A 15,824-nucleotide genomic window follows, 5' to 3' on the forward strand; every position below is an offset into this window, starting at 1 on the left:
TCACCATTTCTAAGACTCCAGGGGCCCCAGCCGGGGCCCCCGCATACTATTTCTAAGACTTGCAGGGGCCCCGGTTGGGGCCCGCGCAGTGCACTATTTTGGCGGACCGTCCATAATTAAAATGAATAATGAATGTCAATCAATGTGCATCATTACAGTGATGGGCCCGGCGGGGCCCCCTGGAGCGCGTGGCCCCCCGCAACGCGGGGGCTGCGGGGGCTTGTGTTACGCCCATGTGTAGGACGCTAACAGGATTGTCTGTGTTTCTAAACTGTTTACCTTAATTGTACTGCAGAACCGATAGTTTGCTGCTCCCAATCTTCTTTCTGTGGTAATGTCCCAATAATTTTGATAAAACAAATACGGGGTGGGTAGTTAGTTATGGGCCTAAGTTGTGAAGAACTGAAAATTCATCTATTCAGGACGAACTCTGTGCATTCACTTAAATTTAGTAGTGTACAGCCAACTTGACAGTGGTGGGCTGCATCTTTCAGGCAGAATCTACTCAAATGAGTTCTGCAAATATATGCATATGCCAACAAGTGTTCAAACCAACAAATGTTTTGATCAAGCTAAACACAGTTAAACAGAAACCATTTGAAGTCTGCTGAGAATTGCTGGTAGCATTTAGGGTGGCTGTGTTGTAAACTCTTGATGAACTCCTGTCTAATGTGAGCAGGCGAATACACGCTTTCATAAATGTTTGTGAAGAAATTCTAACTGGGAGCAACACTCCTCCAATGTTTCCAATGCACAATTAAAATGAGGATGCCAGTAAACTACATTATTGCACGATCCGGCTCATAATTTTCCTGCAAGCTTGACCAGAGTGATCACATATCTCAAAAATGCCAAACAGAAAATGCTTACTTCTCTTCTCTTTTTAAATGCTTGTGAATTCTTCCTTTAAGCAAACAGTCCTTCGTGGAAGCAGACATTCATCAGTTGATTCTTCCTGAAATCGAAGAATGATGCTGTAGGTTCTCCTGTTTAAAAGCGGCAGCGTCTATAATCACAGTATAAACCAAACATTTAGCTCCCAGTCGCACATGCTTGCTTTATTGAGTAGATTTTCTTCGCACAGCTTTCCAGGCTCTGGTAGTAATGAAGGGTATCCTAGGGGCAGATTTGAAAGTTCACCTTCCTCTGTCCTGTTGTGAATTGTGGCCAATCTGGTCTGTGGGGATGTCTAAAAATCCAGTATATGTTCTTATTCTTACAGCACAACAGCATTATGGGACATGTGGTGTATAAAATCTGATTAGTGGTAACAGATGAAAAAATTGAATAAAATGTCATTTCTGCGTGACTTATTAGTCAGAATGAAGTGGTCCGTTAACAGTCATTCTCCATGGAACAGTCTGTACTCTCTTAATATACGTGTGAAGGCTAAACATCATCAAAATTCCGAAACACTGCCCAAGACATAATCCTGATACCTAGATCAAACAGGATTTTTTTGAATCCTTGTGAATGTCTCATCAATTTTGGAGTTTGTTCATCACATTCAAACCTTCTATTAATTTATTAAACAACAATGTATGGTAAGCTTCTTTTCTCATCCGTTGCCTCTCCAAGTCTCCTCCTCTTGTGTCTGGTGGTACAACTAAGTGATGATTTTCCCAAAAATTGTCAACAAGTGGGGCAGTAATGACTTTGCGACTAATGCGCGACTTGTGTTTTGTATTTCTCTGTCTCATTTCTTAGTTGGTTTTCCCTACATAGTTTGTTGCGTGTGTAGTTGATTCCATATACTACATTCTTAGTTTTGGAGTTAGAGACCTCTGTATGTCTCCACTTAATACCTCTCTGTACCTTGGATGGTTTGGTTACAGCATGTGCATGTGCCACATTTATGATGGCCTTTTACTGGTGTCAAATTCTACATTTGTCTCAGACTACTTTTGAGTGTAGATGATGATGTGTATGCTCGTACTACCTGACTTCCTACACTACAATCTTTCTTCAAGGCAAATAAGGGCCTCTCAAAAGACTGATGCGATTTAGAAATCGGAGGCTAATTTTGTAGGACAATGTTCTGAAAATAATTCTTCTGTGGGCAAAACGTGACACACAAACCAGCCAGTCTGTGATCTTTTTGGGTCAACAACGTTTCTCGAGTTCATCCAGGTTCTTTTCCTTGAACTCTTCAACAGTCTTTTCAGGCAGCCATGAAACCAGTGAATGTATTAAAGAATCGTCAGCATTGGCAATTCAGTTTTTTATCTAATGATGGGCGTGTTCCACTTGACAAAAGTAGGGTTGCAGTGTGCAGAAAGTTTTCTTAGTGGATGTGGCATAGATGATGCACTTAATGAGGCTGAAATCTTTGGAAGCAAAACTGTCCAGTCAGTATTGAGCGGAACTCATTATGTTCGTTCATTACAAGGTATGCGCGTCATATCTGAGACTATAGAAACATTGCGTTGGAATGCTTTCTATTAGAAGAAAGCCACGTTAGGTTTTGCATATCTTATCTCAGAGGTTAACAAGGTACAGGGTGCACTTCATTGAAAAGACATAATGTAAAGCCAGGCAATGATCAATATACTCAGTTTAAAATCAGAAAACTGTGAGCCCGTTTCACAGAACTAACTTAAGACAAAATCCTAAACTTACTACCATTTTGGTTTTCACAGAAGGCACTTACTCATTTTGGTATTCACAGAAGGCACATACTCATTTTGGTATTCACAGAAGGCACTTACTCATTTCGGTATTCACAAATGTCATTTAGGAGTCCTAAAGTTAGGAGTCCTACTTTACTACTCCTAAACTGAGAACAATCCTAACTTTAAGACTTTCGGTATTTACAGAAGGCATTTAGGAGTCCTAAAGTTAGGATTAGGAACTAGCGTATCTAAAACTGAATTAATCCATTTATTAAAAGTCTCATAAGGGGTGAAAACATCACCTTCTAACCTAGAAGCAGACTTGTCCAGAGCTGCTTCACAGTTTATAATATCCAGTTTAGCCCATTGTCTGGTTGATTTGACTTGAGCTCTATTAGCTTTGGGCATTACTGAACTGGGAATATGAATGGAACCAACAGGTGATCTGACCAGGTGACTTGCAGAGGGCATTCACCGTCATGGTCGGATTTTTGTAAAGACCGGGTCCAGGATATAGCCCATAGAAAGAGTAGGCATCATAATCAATTGTGCAAGCTGAATTGCTAGTAAATCTGATCGAAAATAACTAGCCTGTATGCATGACTTATCATATATATGAATATTCAAATCCCCCAGCAGCGTAAAGTTGGCTGTTGGAAGGCCATGTGCTGCTACGATTTCTGGCATGGTATGTACAAACCCTGGTGGGCACTATAGGGGTAATCCAGAAAAGGTATATGTCTGTGAAAGTTTTATTGGAAAAAGATTATTTTCACAATCTGCAATGTTGAGAGGGGACAACTTGCACTCCAGATTATCTTTAAAAATGATGGCTAAACCACCTCCTTTCTTGCCTGATCTGTCATTTTTCACAGTTGCATAGCCAGGTGGTACAATATGTGGCCAGCTATCCTTATTCAGCCATGTGTTAAAAATAGAACTTTGACGACATGTTGCTCCACACTACACATTAATCCACGGGCACGTTACGTGACTTTTTGGGAGCAAGTTTTAAGTAGGGACATTTCAGACGGGGAATGGGCACATATCTGGAGAGATATCTCTAAGCACAATAAGTCCATGTCTCTCCGGGAAGCTCACTATAAAGCCTTACATGATTGGTTCCTATAACCTACTAAGCTACGGCGATTTTTTTTTTTCCAGACACCTCAGATCTCTGTTGGCGGGAATGTGGGCTACAAGGGGATTTCAGGCATATGTGGTGGGATTGCCCTAAGATTCGACCTTTTTGAGACGAGATTTTATCTCAAATCAAAGACCTATTGGGTTACCCAATTCCGGGTTCCATTGACTTTGCTCTCCTTGGTCTTAGAGACCCTATTCTGGTCAGGCAAACTAAGACTGATAAAGCGATTATGTGGATGTGTTTGGGGGCAGCCAAGCTCACTATAGCAGCAGCATGGAAGAAGACAGATGCCCCAGCAACATCGTTGTGGCATGCCCTACTGTGGAGGATACTTTCCATGAAACGTCTTGCGGACATCTTCTGGGACAATTACGAAGATTTTGTGCTCCGCTAGGGCCCTCTGGTGGCCTTTCTGTCTCAGGGTCTGCCTTCTACGGTCCGGGCCATGCACCTGTTGTGAATGTATCTAGGACCCTAATTAAATATTCCAGATTTATGCCCTTAAATGGTTATAATAAATCATGCCCCTATAAAGGCATAAGAGTCATACCCATATTTAGTCATAGCCCATGCAGCCCAAATACGGCAAGGCTACTTCCTTAGACTCCTAGAGAGCACAACAAGTTCTTTCAACAAGCCAAACCTCCTGCAACCTGGTAATTCCCCATGCCTTTGCTTTGATTTGTCATAGAAGTCCTGCGAGCACTAAAAGGACGTCTTCTGTCCAGCCTTACGTCAAACATGGTACCTTCCGGGTATAAATATACCAACACTTGCCTTAAGCAACACACAGTGGTGTGGAGCCGAGCGGCTATCTACTTATCCAGAGCCCAGCTGATGCGAGAGCCGAAGGAAGCCGTCCCTCCCCTTTGACACACCGGGAAAGAAGCTGCCTTTTCTCACCCCGAGAAATCCAGCTCCGGTGTTTCCAGTTACCCTTGCGGGTTACTGGGAGATCAAGTCCTGAGATCGAGATACAAGACCTCCTTCATTCTATAAACCAAGGTATGGAGCTGATTCAAACCTTAAAGAGAATTCTTGATTCAGATTCTTGGCAAAAACCCAACTTAACTTAAAACTGCAACTTACTTACTCCTTCCCACGTATTAGGCTTAGGTCAGGTACACCGGGGTAGGCGTATCTAAGAAGCACCAGTTGAGTTCGTTAGTCAATGTTTTTATGTATGTAAATAATCTATCCGTTTTAAAGTATCATATGGCTAAGAAACCATATCAATGCTTTTACAGTATTATTTCATAATACTTCTTTTACTGTACGCACTTTACATCATGATAAGTATTGCAATTTTGGCAATTCATTTCTCTTGCATGAGAAAGAAGACTGCTCAATAAAATAACACCTTTTATTGAAAACGCCAGTCTCTCTATTTCTCTGCACCCTGGTGAAATTAAGCATGTACGATTGACTGAGTGAAATAGCTGTCTATTGTTTTCACACGACTCTGGAGATTTACTCCTTATTCTGGGGGAGCAAAGTTGTCATGTTATATGGTTTTCAGAATCTAATCCCTTCTTGTCTAAATCAGGGAAGTTAACCCCTCCCTATTCATTCGAGAAAGTTTCTAGTGACCTCTGAGCTAGCTGGCAAAACTAATTAAGTCTAACATAGTCAGTAGAGACCTAGATGACCTCAGTCCTACGTCTACACTGCTGTTTGTTATTCCAATGCGCAGAGCCTATTGGGAATATAGGAACTACACTACACACCTCTTCCAACTATAGGTTTTACTTTTTGCCCCGTTGGACCCAGGGGACTCCTAGACTATTTTTTTTTGTCTGCCTTAATCTCTGCACTAGTCAATATGCCAATGTTAAAACTTGCCTTCATTGTATTATGCTTATATTCCTATATTGTTTTTAGTCACCACCAGGTGGGGAGGGGGGGAGGAGAATTTGTTTGTTATGGGGGAGGGGGGTTTTATGTTCTTTAATCCAGCAGCATTCATTCTGTGCAGGGATGTAGCAGGCCTGGGGATTTTGCGAAGCTGAACTCACCATAGCTATTTGTATTGCAACCCCGGACACTACAAGCCCTCTGGTGCCCTTGCGGTCACTATCCTCTATGTTATGCTTTGTTTGATGCTCAATAAAAATAAAAAATTTAAAAATAGAACTTTTGGACGATTGTCTTACAGTAGAGTGTACAGCTTGGGCTATGTTTAGGGAGTGATGTATAGTTTAGAAGGAACATTTGCCAGCCATTAACCAGCTGTTTAAAAGTTGTATTTGCTTTCCCTACAGCATTGGATTTTTCAGTAGCTCTGCATGCAAATTAACCAGACCAGTGCAATTTGCACACTTATTGGGCATGGTATCAGGGTCCAAGGAGTGAGGCCAGTCTTTACTTTGCATGTTATTAAACCTTTTCAGGGCCTCAGAGGTGTAATGTACATGATCTGAGCTTAAAGGGGCAGAGTTTCTGGCTCCTGGCCGTGGACGGGCACAGACTTTCTTGCCTTCTGCACGCCGGTGGTGCGCCCTCTGTGCACGTCTTTTGCGCTGCTGTGCATGGGCCTCATTAAGTAGTTATCAGGGGTAAAAGGAGCTGGACCGTCAACCAAGATTGCGCCCGCCGTTGTGCTAATGGAAGGTAACTGGTTCTCAACACGGCCATGAAGGACTTTGCTCCAAAATTCCCAGAGCACCAGCTTTGAGATGCAAAATCAGCTTCCGACTAACAAGGCAGTAAGTAAACTCCTTACAAGCCCCCCACCCACTCATCTCGTTCTAAATGAACCGAAAATAGCAGCTTAAGAAAATGTGTAAACATGTGTTTTGATACCAACAGTCCAGAGATAGGCAGTTAAGTACAGAACACATTTCGTTAAAAGAGCTTAAAAACATGTTAAAAAGAGCTTAAAAACAATGAGCCTCACTGTATATTGTGAACATGGCTTCTTCATTTTATGCAGCAGCAAGGAAACTCCTTTGAAACAACTGAGCCTGTGTGACTAAACAACTAAACAGTATGTGGCTAACGATATAAAGAAATGTATACTAGATGTCCTGGAACATGGACCAAAACGTTATGCAGAACTGAAGTTATAGAGATATGTATTGAAAGAGAAAAGGCTGTTTGACATAATCACTAAAGCTAAACTTCCACAGTTTAGTTGCCCTAGTAAGAGTTTCGGCCGGCCAACCAGCCACCACAAATCAAGTTAACAAAAAAACAACTTTCGGAAGCACATAGAGAGATGGATATAGCAAAAAAAACCAAAAGGGGTGAATTTATTAAGGACATTCTGTTGCGTTATCTTCTTCCAACAAACACATTATTTAATGGAGATGCTGCAACCAAACAAATGAAGCATAAACTCGAACAATAGCTCGAAAAAAAAACTTTCACCTGAAGAATTTCAATTCGAATAGGTGTCCTTATTGAAAATGGCTGTTGTTGTGGACTAAATGTCACAATTGCAAATGGTCAAGATTTCATCTGTGCCAAACTTCACAGAGATTGTTCAGACTGTTTTACAGATTTTGAAGTTGGTGTGTACCATGCAAGACCTGCACATTGTCTTTGACAGTTAACTTGAACTATCTATCGAAGGATGTGGGAGAATCAGATGTATGTCTACAAGTGGAACAATTGTCCTTGCAAGCATCCAAAATTCGACACCTATACCTGTGCAACTTGTTAAATTCTGTTCATCAACATCGAACAAGATGAACTTGGAGATGTTGACTCGCGAAAACATTACTGATGTTTCAGTGAACATGGAATTTCCAATTATTGCAAGTGAAATGATTGTCAATTAGGGGTTGGTTCCCTTAGCGATATATTCAAAAAGTATGAGCCATATTGTTCAAGAACCCTAACAGCAAATTTGAGGAAACTGATCTTCGTGTTGTGCCACATGTTGAATGGGCTAATCGAAATGGTTCCAATCGAGTCATTGTGCTGTCAAATGACACTAGGGTTATTATTGTGCTACTTAGATTTGTTGCAATGTTCATAAGTCAAGGATTGTCAAAGTTATGAATATGTTATGGGACAGGTGAGAAAAGACACTTAATCCAGATTCATGTTCTGTAAAAGAAACTTGACCTAGAGATGCCTAGTGTTCTTATCAAGGCGCATATTCTTACAGGTGATGACACTATGAGCAAAATTGTAACAAAGCTTGGAGCTTTAACTGCTGAACCTGTGTAGTTTCTAAATTGATTTGCTGAGACAGAAGAATGAGACTTTGAAGACTTAGAAAAATACCTTGTGTATGTGTGTAGAAAAAGTACACACATTTGACGATCTTTGGTACAGTGAGTTCAAGAGATCAGTATTGCTAAGTGATCTTCCACCGACGTCATATTCTGTGCGTGGACACATTAATATAGCGTTCTCCTTGATCAGAAGATGTGTAAATATTTTGGATCATGCATATGTAGAGAAAGACCCATATGAATTTGGTTGGGAAGATATTGATGGGGCGCTAAACCCTACGAAGGTTCTAAAGCCTCTACCCCCAGAAAGTACATGTACTTGCAAAACCTGTGCTACAAAAAGATGTCCCCGCCGATATGCTCTTCTCAAATGTTCAACATTCTGCAAATGTACCACGAGCGTTTGTCAAAAAGAATAAATAAAGTGAACTATGAAAATGTGTCTAAAGCAGGAGTGCTAAACATATATATTTTTTTATATTGAGATCATAAACATTGTTTGGTGTATACATAAAAGGATTAAAAACCCTTATTATTTGTTTCATTTCTATATATGCCTCTTCTTTCTTTATTATAGTCGCCATTTTGGAAAATGGCATAAAGGTTGATCTGTAGAGGTATTTCCTGTTTTTATAAGACTACTTGACCCCAAAACATGTGTTTTGATGTCAAAATGAAGTATATAGGTTTCATTGTTCCTGAAATATTACATCATCACTACAACACATCCACTATTTTTAAAATTGTCGTCCAGAAAAATTCGGCCCAGAACAGCTATGTTTACCCAAGCTAAATTACTTCTCTAATGATCCGAAAACACAAATCAAAAAGGAAAATCTCTGGACCACTTTAGAGATGCCTATTTTGTCGCAGTCTGTGAAACCCTTAGGAGTATTCATTGTCTTGCTTTAACCAGTTGCCTTACCAAAAGTAGCGTCTCTGATTTTACTTTTTTATTACATCTAATCCATTTTAATGCTTTGTCCCAGCAGTTGTACATGAACCTAGTGACTGTAGGCAGCCGACCCACACGTCCTCCTTATATATGGAGCTGCTGCTAGGACTTCAATTTACTGTGCTCAATAATAATAGCTGGATAGTCTCCTCAAAACATCCAGTTATTTATCACAGTTAGCTGGACCTCCGAATTGTATAGTTGGGCGCCCAATCTTTCCAGTCCCCGTAATACCATGACAACATGCATATTAAAAGTGTCACATTAGGTGTCTTATGTGCCCACAGAAATACCAGTTTCTTCCCTTATGTGTGTTTTTTAAATTATAAAGGAATTGGAAAGGGGTTATTTCCTATGAACCTTTCCTTTATTAAACTAAATCTGACTTCACTGAAGGAGTAAACCTACTCCTTTTAAAAGTAAAAAATAACAATTCATCTTATTACCTCACATAACTGATTGCAGGATTTCACATTCTAAATGTTTCACATAAAAAGTATGTTAAGATATTTTAAATGGCAGGATGGATTTTAGCTGCAGTTAATTTAACCACAGTGAAAGTAACCTTCTTTTTAACATTTGTTTAACATATTTATCAGAAAATTGTTTAAAAGGTAATTGAAAATCAGAATCGAAAATAAAGTCCTAGATAATTTCCAGGCTGAAGCAGTAACAATCTTTTGGCTGTGCTGTTCCAACCCTAATCCTAAACTTGAGTCTTTGACAGCTGTTTTTTAAACTGCTATATTGTTGGTGATGGGTTCTAGAACGTGATCACAGCTCTTCTGATATGATCTCTTTGCACTGGCTCCATTTCCATTTTCTTTCTGTGTTTAAAGTAGCCTGCATTAATTGAGGCTTTACTCCGGGAAAATTCAAACTCCAGCGTAATGTAGGTGCTAGGATAAAACACACTATATCATGTAATCCTACATTTTGCATTGCAGCACCAGGACTCTAGAACTCGTCGTTTTTCTATTTACAAGAAGTGCTCCAAATCTTCTTTTTAGGGCTCGCTGCGAAAGCGCGCGAAAGCGCTCTCTCGCTGAGAGCACTATAGCTCTCGGCTCAGCCGACAACGAGGGGAGACAGGAGCTGGCCACGCGCACCATTAACAAGCATGGCAGAGTCAGATTCCGACGCGCGCCTTGGGATTGGGTCGCGCGTGTGTGTTTCTGCCTAGAGAGTTTACGACGCGCGGCTTGTCTTTCCTTGCCCTCTCTCTCACCTCGCTCCTCCACCTGCTCTCTCTGCTGAACCCCTCCCCCCACCCTTCCAAACATTCATGAGGTGCGGCAGCCCCATATCGGCGGTCACGGGCAGCAATCACCGCCGAATCTCGCCAGAACCCCGCTCCCCGTTCCTCGCACGCGTTGCTTTATATTTAGCGGAGACGCACGCAGAGCTCACTCAGCTGTTGGCAGTGTGGGTGGCTGCAGTGCGGGGTGGTGCACAGATCCGATGATGGCGTTGTTGGGCTTGGGCACCCAGGAAAGATGCTGGAGTCAGAAGATGAACGACACAGTGGAATTCTACACTTGGAGCCTGACCATTGCAGGTAACGAGCTCGTTGATGGCCTGTGTGCAGGGAAAGCAGGGGTCATGTCATTAACACCTCCCCCCTTCTGACAGCAGCTGCTCATCAAAATGGCCTCACCGGCTGCTATAAGCACCGGAGTCGCGTGCCTCACCGCAATCCCCCACACAGCCCCCCGCCCCCCCTGCACTGGCTGTAGTAGCACGCCCTACACCAGCAAACAGCTTAATTGTAAGACTCCCAGGCATCTATAGGAGCGAGTGATGGGCAGAATAGGTTATAACAAATACAGTCTATGAATGAAACCTGCATGCGTGCCACGGGTGTAGGCGCCAGGAACAGGCTAACACTGCAAAACACATAGGCATTAGAATAACCTAAGTACTGTGCAAAGGACAGGTCTGTATACATACATTACTGACAAGCAAAGATGCATAATGACACGAATATGCAGGGATCATAGACACACACTAGCATGCAGAGCAGAGTTAATATACATACAGGCATCATAAGAGGCCTACACTAAAACATGACACAAATAAATATTAATTGAAACGTCCGACCATAAGAGCACTACGCACATTAGGACATGCTTACGGGTGTGTCTGTGTTACGATCATGTATGTGGATTATAAACATATAATCAAGTGACAGCCCGGGAACAAGCCTCGTCTGTGTTATGCAGCGCTATATACACTCATTCTGTAGTATAGTAAGCTGCAACGTAGCTGAGACGCACACGTGAAAGGCATGCACATGAACTACACAAGTGAAAGGGGTGGTGCAGATGGCCCCGAAAGTCTCCGGTGTCACTGCACCTGCCGCACCACTGACACCCACGCCTCCGAGGACCTCCTATGCGGCACTGCAGCACAGCACAGATCTGCAGGACACCTTCCCATTCATATGTATGGCTACAGGGGGCAGGGGGGTGCGTATAGGGCATAGTGTTGTATGGCTATTGGCCAGCCGGTTTGACATTCAGGGCGTATACAGACAAGATGAGTGCGCGGTCCCTTTGATAGGAGCTTGCTGCAGTCGTGACAGAAGCCAGACGAATGCTTACATCCTACGCAGGTATCAGAGCGCTTTAAATCAGCATGCTTATAACAAGCAAGACTAGCACTCTATATTATTGCCAACTTAGCTTAGCATAAGCAACAGCTAACCACTAACAAACAATGTTTATATACCAATTGCAAATTAAAAAAAAATTAATGCAAAGCATTGTCATTTACAATGTCAGTAACTCAAACTTTAATGCTGCGAGACCTATTGCATTGCAAATGCTTGTTATGTGTTGTGTTTGACACCCAATTTTACTTTGTATTTTCTTATTGCACATTACTATGTGTACTTGACAGCTTTTTGACATCTATTAGGAGTAAGAAGTGAATGCTCTATAAACATCATTATTATATGCTTAAGGTCCGTGTGTAGTAAAGAACCTACATTTATACTCCTGAAGCTAAAAGGATATTTTTTTCCCTAATGCTTTTCACTTTTCTGATCCACCAAAAAGAATTCCATAAAGAGAGATAACGTAGTTACTAAGTTTCACAATAGTCATAGTCGTATTTTGCTTTATTCTGTATCATGACAAAGAAACATATATAAGAGCAATTACAAAAAATGTAAACATCTCACGAATACATTTCATTTCAAGAATTAAGAACATAGCCAAAACATTGAAAACCATCACTTAAAGGTATAAAAATGATCTGCCAGTGATATATTCAATTTGTTAAATATGGTCCTTAATCTTTATGTATGCAAGTATACCATGTTTACCATCTTAAGTTCCAGTATCTAATTATTCTCAAGGTATGTACTAGCCGTGCTCCTAAGCTATGTGTGCCATTTGACTTGTTCTAGGTATTAGTTAAAATCATACTTTTTCTAACATTTCTAACATAGAAAGGGGCCATAAAAATAGGGACATTCTACAACATATTTCAAGGGAAGGCAAAGATTGTAATTACAAATAAGCAGGACGACATTCTGTATGTGTATGTATGTATGTATAGGCATTTTTATAGCGCACTACTTACCCGTAGGGTCCCAAGGCGCTTCGACCGCTGCGAAACCCTTCCTGGCTTCCCTGAGAGATGGTCCCTTAATGGGTATCTCCAGGGTGAGACCAGGCATCCCCGGCGGTCTGGTGGGGCCGTTAGTGAAGATGAGGCAAGCTAATGCCCAGAGTTGCCGAGTGTGATCGCTGATCAGAGTGGGCACCGAGGCGAGAGAATTATCGAGTCCGCTGACCCTGGTCCAGAAACCTGCCGCGCTGGGAATCGAACCCTGGTCCCGGGCCGTCCTCTGCTCTCGGGTCTGCCGCCTCTAACCAGTGAGCCACACTACTTCATTCTGTGAAGCCTAATTGGTTTAAAATGGGTAAAATGTGCTGCTTCCTTTGTGGAGAATAATAGTTACTCACTAAAGTTCAGAATTAGATGATTAAGGCGTTCCCTGGGGACAATGCAAACATGAGGTCCCGTTGTGAGTTGGAGGCAAAAACAAAATCCCAGACCACATCGGCACAGACATAAAGCAAAGCTACAAGTGAGAATTGGACCACGCTGTTGTATATAACATATTCCAGGTCTAAAGTCCTATTTTTTTTTTCTCCATCACAACGTAAGAAAACAAAAAATGCCAAACCTTGTATACTGATGCCTTCAGTGTATGAGCTGGAGCAAAGGATTTCTTGTTTATTTGATACCATCTGTAGGCCGGAAAAATCACGTAATTCCGGTGCAGTAAGATTCTCAGTGTCCCATTGTGGGCAAGACAGCTTTAGTGTTTGGACTTCATTAACCTGTCTGAAGACCAGTGTCAGTAGTTCTTTCATTACTGACCAGTAAGTCATTTGGGCAGGTACTGCACCACGATCCATCATATATGATTCAGTGAGATTAGGCCCTTAGTTCTAATGGAAGATTACATGGAGATGTTAAAATTAGCTTAGGCCACCTCTACAAGACGGAGCTACAGGAGAAAATGGAAGCAATTATTAATTTGGTTTAGCGCCAACAATCTACAGTTGACAGGATATGGCCTGACACTACAATTACAATTGCATAGAGCACAAAAGTTGTTCACGACTCCGTACTGGTATTAGCGAAAATTGAATCTTGAGTACAATCAAGAAAAGGATGGATCTTGCAATAGTTTTTGACTTTTTTCAGTTTATGACGTTGTGGGAATATGTGCCACAACCGAATTCCAAAAGCAGCTTTTGTCCCCTGTTGTAGAGAAGCAAAAGGCTAGAAGAAGACTCCAGCAACTGGTGGAGCTTAAGATGCAAGAGCACTGTAGGAGGTTGATGAGGGAGAACCAGCAACTCATCCGGTTACAATACAAATGCATCTGTGTAGAATGTGCCGTCCGACTGTCTTCCTTTTCAGGGGGATCTAAAAGAGGATGTAGTATATATCAAATAATTAGTACAAGAGCAGATATTGCTGATCTATCTGCTTAAAGGTATTGTACCATCTTCATGCACTACTTCTTGTGACTACATCTTTTTGGATTAAAACCTGCACACAATAGAAAGCATTGGTTCTTCCTTTTTCTGGCTTCAATCTCTAGAGTACACATTGGTTATGAAATTATAAGAATTACATATGAGTAGACACTCTAAAAACTAGATTTTAAAAATAAGAAGTAATATAGTATAGCCCAGCATGAGACCTCTTTAAGAGCATTCTCTTATTAGTGGGTTTCAGGCACCAAAAGAAAAACTAGTATCAACCTCAAAAAGTATAATTCCAGAACCTTTAGTGAAAGGTAAGATGGATCCAGCAACCACTAGCATCCTTTGGCAAACACTATGCTAATAAGCAGTGAATGTGAGCCTCTGCTGCCACTGACACAAATACCTGTGTGAGAGATGTTTTTTTCTATTTTCCAGCCTGTATAAAAAATAAGGGAACTACACACTGTACAGAAATAATTCACTCTGATTCTGAGCAGTTCCTATTAACATTGAATATTCAAACTCCTATCCTCTGCAATTGAACAAGCTGGTTCAAGAGTTATGCGCTTCTCACATAAGATTAGAGTTTCCAATTCAGGAAATAAATTAATGTTTCTACTACTGCAAGGGTCATGATAAAAAACTAAGAAACCTACCATATTAACTTGCCAAAATGTAGAACTGAAGTGTATTCAGATTAGGAGAAAGCACATGAAACCGCTAATTATGGGTTGAATAAAAATGTCTTGAGCTTTTTTTTATAATAGGGGGATGGGGGTACTGATTAGATGGACATCTAGAAGAAGAGAGTCCCAAGTTGTCATGAATGTAACTTTGGGAAGCCTGAGTGCCAACTCCAATTATTAAAGATTTATGGTAGGTACTACTTTGTCAAGAGTCTTTATTTTTCACAGTTGAAGTAGGCCATAACAGTTATTAACACAAATGAAAGCACAACCTTTACATTTAAAATCCACAATTAGCATTAGAATTACAAACAATAAATTTGCAAGTAATCCTGAAAAATCGACGATTTTGCGATTACAAATATTAATAAGGCCAAAAAGAACCTCTCTTCAGTTACAGGGAAAACAGTAACACACTAAATGCTGTCCAGACCATTACATTGTCACATGCAATGAATATTAATTTATTGTCTCACTGATAAAAATCATTACAATTAAAACACATTTAATAAAACCTGCATTTTAGCAACTGTGCATATATTGTAAAATAATCTTATACCAATCATAATCAAAAATCTGTGCAAGATAATACCAAAGTGCCTAGCTTTAAACCAATTCATTTCACAGAATGCAAAAAATTCCTATCTGATCATTGCAATCATTACAGTTATGACAAGTAAGTTAGGTAATTGTTTAAATAATCTTATATCAATAATGTACAACACATGTGAAAGGTAATACCAAAGTGCTTAAGTTTAAACCAATTAATTCTGCATAGTGCTAGAAATTATTATCTAGTTATTACAGTAATTGCAGTTAATAGGATGTTACGACCAAGAACATTTTCCTGTTGTCTGTTCTCATGCAGGACGCTATAGCTTCATTAAACTTTCTGATATTATATTTGATAAAAAGCAGGCCTAAATACATTTTCTGATTGCTTAACGTTTCCTAACAGAAAAACAAAAAATGGGTTATTGTTTCTAAAACCTCCCAAAGAGGTTCATCACAGTTCTGCTTCCTCGACTGCCTTTGATGACCACCTTTTGATTATTGAAGCTACTTTGCACAAAATGATTGTCATCTATGTTTGTGGGGTCATGGCCTGATGGTGGACGTGGTCTTGGATTCCTGCTTCTCCCCAGGTGGTATGAGCAGATCTATTGAATTTTCAGTAAGTAACATAATCGTCACTATACACATACAGATAACTTCTAACCAATGC

General features: G+C 40.7%; 1 protein-coding gene across 2 annotated transcripts in view; it reads left to right on the top strand.

Annotated features, from left to right (window-relative positions):
- Positions 1-15,824, top strand: part of BRPF3 (bromodomain and PHD finger containing 3) — a 589,697-nt gene that overhangs the window by 95,369 nt on the left and 478,504 nt on the right. The window lies entirely within an intron of this gene.

The sequence above is a fragment of the Lissotriton vulgaris genome, chromosome 5 (genome assembly GCF_964263255.1).
Source record: "Lissotriton vulgaris chromosome 5, aLisVul1.2, whole genome shotgun sequence".
Lineage (NCBI taxonomy): Eukaryota > Metazoa > Chordata > Amphibia > Caudata > Salamandridae > Lissotriton > Lissotriton vulgaris.